A 6,473-nucleotide genomic window follows, 5' to 3' on the forward strand; every position below is an offset into this window, starting at 1 on the left:
CTTTCTGATCTGCCCGACTAAGACCTGCAAGATAACCATAGCTTGGTTCAAACCACAATCCTCTTGGGATCGACCCTGACTCACTCAGGTATTACTTGGACGACCCAGTGCACTTGCTGGTACAACAGTACGAAGGTATGGGGATTCATTCTACCAAGTTGTTATAAGTTGATAATAGTATGAAAAATATATTTTATGGTAACTTGAGTCTTATGAATTGAATTGAACTGTTTGGATGAATGTGATTATTTATCGGATGATTTATTGAATTATTGTGGAAGCTGGTTTTTCTAATTTGATATTGTGGAAGCTGGTTTTTCTTATTTGATGTTTTAGTTGGTAGAGTTGGTCGTTGTTGCACTGATTTCTTGAATTTGATTCCTGGATTATGATAGGATGATTTGAGAGTATTGGAATTGGATATGATTCGAGATATGAGAATGGTTTGATTTTTAATTGGTTTATTTTATAAATGTTTTGATATTAGAAATAGTTTTGATTTATTGGAAATGATTTTGCTGTTGGAATTGGTTTGTGGTGCACGAGTTGTGAATCACACTTTTCACAACGCGTACCACTAACCAGCAAGTGCACTGGGTCGTCCAAGTAATACCTTACGTGAGTAAGGGTCGAATCCCACGGAGATTGTTAGTTTGAAGCAATCTATAGTTATCTTGTAAATCTTAGTCAGGAAGTCAATTATGTTTGTCAGTTGAGTTGCGAATAACCAAGAGAGCATAAATTAAAGGTTACTTGTTGTGCAGTAATGGAGAATATGTTGGAGTTTTGGAGATGCTTTGTCTTCTGAATCTCTGCTTTCCTCTGTCTTCTGATTCACGCACGCACGTCCTCCTATGGCAAGCTGTGTGTTGGTGGATCACTGTTGTCAATGGCTACCTTCCATCCTTCTAGTGAAAACTACGCTCACGCGTTCTGTCACAGCACGGCTAATCACTGGTTGGTTCTCGATCCAGTTGGAATAGGATTTACTATCCTTTTGCGTCTGTCACTAACGCCATCAGAGAATACAAAGTTTAGATCTAAAATGTCATGAGATACATAATAGGTCTCTAAAAGTTGTTTAAATACTAAATTAGTAGCCTAGGGTTAGAAAATATGAGTAGACTATGATGGATGATGCAGAGATCCACTTCTGGGGCCCACTTGGTGTGTGCTGGGCTGAGACTTAAGCAATTCACGTGCAGAGGCCATTTGTGGAGTTGAACGCCAGTTTTTATGCCAGTTTGGGCGTTCAACTCCAGCTTTTGATCCTTTTCTGGCGCTGGACGCCAGAATTGGGCAGAGAACTGGCGTTGAACGCCAGTTTACGTCGTCTATCCTTGTGCAAAGTATGGACTATTATATATTGCCGGAAAGCCCTGGATGTCTACTTTCCAACGCAATTGGAAGCATGCCATTTCGAGTTCTGTAGCTCCAGAAAATCCACTTTGAGTGCAGGGAGGTCAGAATCCAACAGCATCAGCAGTCCTTTTTAAGCCTAAATAAGATTTTTGCTCAGCTCCTTCAATTTCAGCCAGAAAAATACCTGAAATTACAGAAAAACACACAACTCATAGTAAAGTACAGAAATATGAATTTTTCCTAAAAAATAATAAAAATAGACTAAAAACTAACTAAAACATACTCAAAACTATATGAAGAACGGTTGCTAGTAGGCAACAGAGAATGCCCAATGAAGTCCAGCCATCCTCTGGCAACTGGTTTGAGATCCTCTCTCTTGAGTTGATTTGGGATGCCCTTTGTGTTGGTGGTCCACCTGGCTCCAGGGATACATATGTACTCTAGAATTTTATCCAGGCCAATGTCTGCTCTCATCATCCTCCTGTTGAAGGAGTCTGGATCATCCTTTAGCTGAGGTAGCTTTAATATCTCTCTGATCTTGTCAGGGGTGGTGTGAACAATCTTTCCCCTGACCGTGGTCCGAAATTCATAATAGGCAGTTCCAGATAGTTTTTGCTTGTCAGTCTGCCACATATTAGCATAGAACTCCTGGACCATGTTCCTTCCTACTTTCGTTTCAGGATTAGCTAGGACTTCCCAGTTCCTGATTCGAATTTGCTCCTGGATCTCCGGATATTCGTCTTCTTTCAGATCGAATGGACTAGTAGCTTTTTGCTTTTGAACAGTTTTGGCATCTCACTTTATCCATTGAAGCTCAGAGTGATTGGCATCTATAGGAATTCAGAATTCAGATAGTGTTATTGATTCTCTTAGTTCAGTGTGGTGATTCTTGAACACAGCTTCTTTAAGAGTCTTGGCCGTGGCCCTAAGCACTTTGTTTTCCAGTATTACTACCGGATACATAAATGCCACAGACACATAACTGGGTGAACCTTTTCAGATTGTGACTCAGCTTTGCTAAAGTCCCCAATTAGAGATGTCCAGAGTTCTTAAGCACACTCTTCTTTTTGCTTTGGACCTTGACTTTAACCGCTCAGTCTCAAGTTTTCACTTGACACCTGCACGCCACAAGCACATGGTTAGGGACAGCTTGGTTTAGCCGCTTAGACCAGGATTTTAGTCCTTTAGGCCCTCCTATCCACTGATGCTCAAAGCCTTGGGATCCTTTTTATTTGCCCTTGCCTTTTGGTTTTAAGGGTTATTGGCTTTTTCTGCTTGCTTTTTTTTTTTCTGCAAGTTTTGTTCTTTGCTGCTTTTTCTTGCTTCAAGAATCATTTTTTATGATTTTTCAGATTATCAATAACATGTCTCATGTTCATCATTCTTTCAAGAGCCAACATATTTAACAGTCTTAAACAACAAATTGAAAAGACATATGCACTGTTCAAGCATTCATTCAAATGACAGAAAGCATTGCCACCACATTTAACCAATTAGAATTTCTTTTATTTAAACTCAAAATTTTATTGCTTCTTATTCAAAAGATCTACTATTTTATTCATGTTTAATGATGATGAGAAAAATAAACTATAGCTTAATTGGAGATAAAATCAAATAGATACTAATTACTATTATATGACTCCTAAGGTAAAATTAAAATAAGAACAGTTATCACAGAGTTAAGGCTAAGATTAAAACTCAACAACCTTGAGGTTTGGGAAGTGGATGTTCCTCTAGTTTGTGAGGTGCTTGGTCCTTTAAATCACGCCCTTGCTCCTCTTGGAGTGGGTTGTTTTCCTTTAGGGGCCATGATCTTAGTGATCACGGATAAGCACACCAAACTTAGAGCTTTGCTTGTCCTCAAGCAAAAGAAAAAGGAGGAGATGGGTAGAAGGAGAGCTCCTCCCCACCATCCTGGCGTTTGAACGCCCAAACACTGCCTGTTTTGGGCGTTTAACGCCCAAATGCTGATCTCCTGGGCGTTCAGCGCCCACTTGCTGCCATTACTGGCATTCAACGCCCAGTGGGTGGCCATTTCTGGCGTTGAACGCCCAATTGCTGCCATTACTGGCGTTCAGCGCCCAGTGGATGCCCATTTTGGGCGCTGAACGCCCAAAATGCCCCTTACTGGCGTTTTCTTGCCATTGAGCTCTTTTACTCTGTTTTGTGTGTTGATTCCTTCTGTAACCCTGTAAACTTATACAAATGATTTTGTACCTTAGTGTCAGTGAACTTTATATAAACAAATAAAAATAAAAATAGGGCAAAATGCTTAGAGGATTGTTGCCCCATGGCTGGGTTGCCTCCCAGCAAGTGCTTCTTTATTGTCTTTAGCTGGACCTTGCTGAGCTTTTAATCTAGCTTTAGCCTTGAGCATTCTTGCTCAATGTTGCCCTCAAGATAATGCTTGATTCTCTACCCATTGACAATGAACTTCTTATCAGAATCAATATCTTCGCTCACCTCCGAAATGGCCTCCATATTGAGATCCGTGGCAATGCCACAGGATCCTCTGTGCTTCTTCTCTAGGCGCGCACCTACGGATAATTCCGTCTGCACATCTCTTAAAGAGATAGGGTTCATCCCACAAGTAGCACTTTGCATCAGTAATTAGTTTCTTTTTTTGTATTCTATTGTACTCCTTGGGTATGAACCTTGCAGCTTTATAGTTTGCAATATCGGCAAACCATGGTGCTTCCTGAATGGCAAATAGATGCTCATCCGAAAAGGTCTCAGAGATCTCAAGAGAAGGGGGGGCGTCCCTTCTACTGGCTCTATCCGGGACAGATGATCAACCACTTAGTTTTCTGTCCCTTTTCTGTCTCTTATTTCTATATCAAATGATCACTAGAATCACACATTAACTCAAATGGCAATGTCCAGTCTGGTGTAGAAATGACTGGTGCTGTGACCAGCTTAGCTTTCAGCGTTTCACCTAAAATTACAGAAAAACACACAACTCATAGTAAAGTCCAGAAATATGAATTTTTCCTAAAAACTAATAAAAATAGACTAAAAACTAACTAAAACATACTCAAAACTATATGAAATTATCCCCAAAAAGCGTATAAAATATCCGCTCATCAGTTTGATATACTGGAAACAATTTGAAAGGTGTTTGAGAAATGGTTTGGATGGGACCTGAGAAGGGTGACAAAGTCCGAATTTTAGTAGAAGTGTTCTCGAAATTTTTAGAAGAATTTTGAAAAGTTTTATTTTGGTTGATTTGGATTGAAGAATTGTTTTATTTGATTTTGATTAATTTTAGAAAAGAATGAATTATGTTTGAGTTTAAATGATTTGGTTTTGAAAATGGTTTGGTTGTAGCAAACTTTCATTCCAAAATAACAAGGTCTACTAGTGTGATCCTTCCTACACTGCTTACACGTCGGACCGTTCTAAATCTGCTGAGGTTGCTTACCAGCATTCTGTCTTTGATCTATTTCCATTCCCAGCAGTAGAGCACGTAGGAAAGTTTCTAACTTGTTGATTTCCTCGCATAGGTACTACCGACGCCTTAAAATTAACTTTCCGCCATATCGCATGCCTATGGAAATTATTAAAGTTTCTCAGTGGTAAGCTCAGATGACTCATCCTTGATGCTACCATCCTATTTTCACAGTCTTTGTAACGACCCAATTTCTTGTACGTCATGACCATACTAGAAACTGAGCGCTACCAACTTCTCTTCCTAATTATTATCTATTATTTATTATATGAGCCTGATTCGTTGTTAAAAGCGTAGTTATTTTGCGAGGTACTTTTTTTTTTGAAAACGTTTGGATTAATAAATAGAATCATTCATAATCAGTTCATAAATAGTAACAGATAAAACATTTATAAACAACCACACATAAATACATCATAAGCAGTTGACAATATTCGGTGATCCAGCCATTATTAGAGTATAGACTTTTAGTTAGAACACCCCTAGATATAGCTAGATAATAACTATATACATATATATACATACAACATCCCAGGCCCTGACCTGTTCAAGAAGTCCCTAAGCTGGTGCCTAGGCTAGCCTAGACTCTATACTCACCTAGTCCCTCTAAACTACTAAAGCGAGGGAAAGTACATTCTAAGTCTTCAAAACTCAAGTCAGGTAGAACGTCATTAAAAGGTGGAACATTATCTACTACTCCTCTACACGATCAGTCATTTCCATATGACGTCTCTCTGGTACCTTATAAAGTAGCCACATAATAGGAGTCTCGTACACAGGATTTAAGTTAAAGCTTGCATACAAACGGGGTGCAGACGTTGGCTGGTCTCATAGTATATACATATAAATAGATAACAGAGTTCACTCTAGACTCAGAAGACTACCTAGAGCGGAATTCTCTTTGCAGAATGATCATCAACGAACTACCGAAGGGTACTCTTGCTTCCATCTGAAGGGGGAAGGGAGAGAGACGGGGTAAGAACTGGGGAGTTCTTAGTAGAGTCGGGGTTATTAGTTAAGTTCATTAATTCTTTGTTGTTTCGCAGACGAATAGCATAATACAGTGAAGTAAAAAATAGAAAATATAGATAAATAGAGAAATTAGAGAAAACAAAAAGCAAAACACAAACAAAGGAATACAAAAAAAATAAAACATAGACACAGAGAATAGAATACAAACAAAGAAAGCATACATTCATACAACAAACATAACAGAAGAAATGCACAACCAATTATGATGCATGTCTAGCCCTAGTGCAGGTAATGAGCTCATTTGTCGGTTACATACCTACTCCGGACGTTACCCAGCAACCTCTGTCTGCTGTTGGCAATATCCACTGCATGCAACCTTTGTCTTGCACGGTATCCACTGCAGGCAACCTTTGTCGTGCATGGCGGCACTTATTAGCCGATATACGCCCAACACACTCGCTGTAAGCAACCTCTGTCTTACAGGAGCACAACACACTCACTGTAAGCAACCTCTGTCTTACAGGAGCACACTGATCTCAATACCTCTGTAAGCAACCTCTGTCTTACAGTAAAGCATTATAGCAAGGTATCCCAGGAAAGCATTCTCAGTGGTTGTACCACCATCTATCTGACTGCCTCAATGCAGTAAATGAACACACAAAAATCTCTAGAGTTTCTTTAATGCAACAAA

The sequence above is a fragment of the Arachis ipaensis genome, chromosome B06, assembly GCF_000816755.2.
Source record: "Arachis ipaensis cultivar K30076 chromosome B06, Araip1.1, whole genome shotgun sequence".
Taxonomy (NCBI): domain Eukaryota; kingdom Viridiplantae; phylum Streptophyta; class Magnoliopsida; order Fabales; family Fabaceae; genus Arachis; species Arachis ipaensis.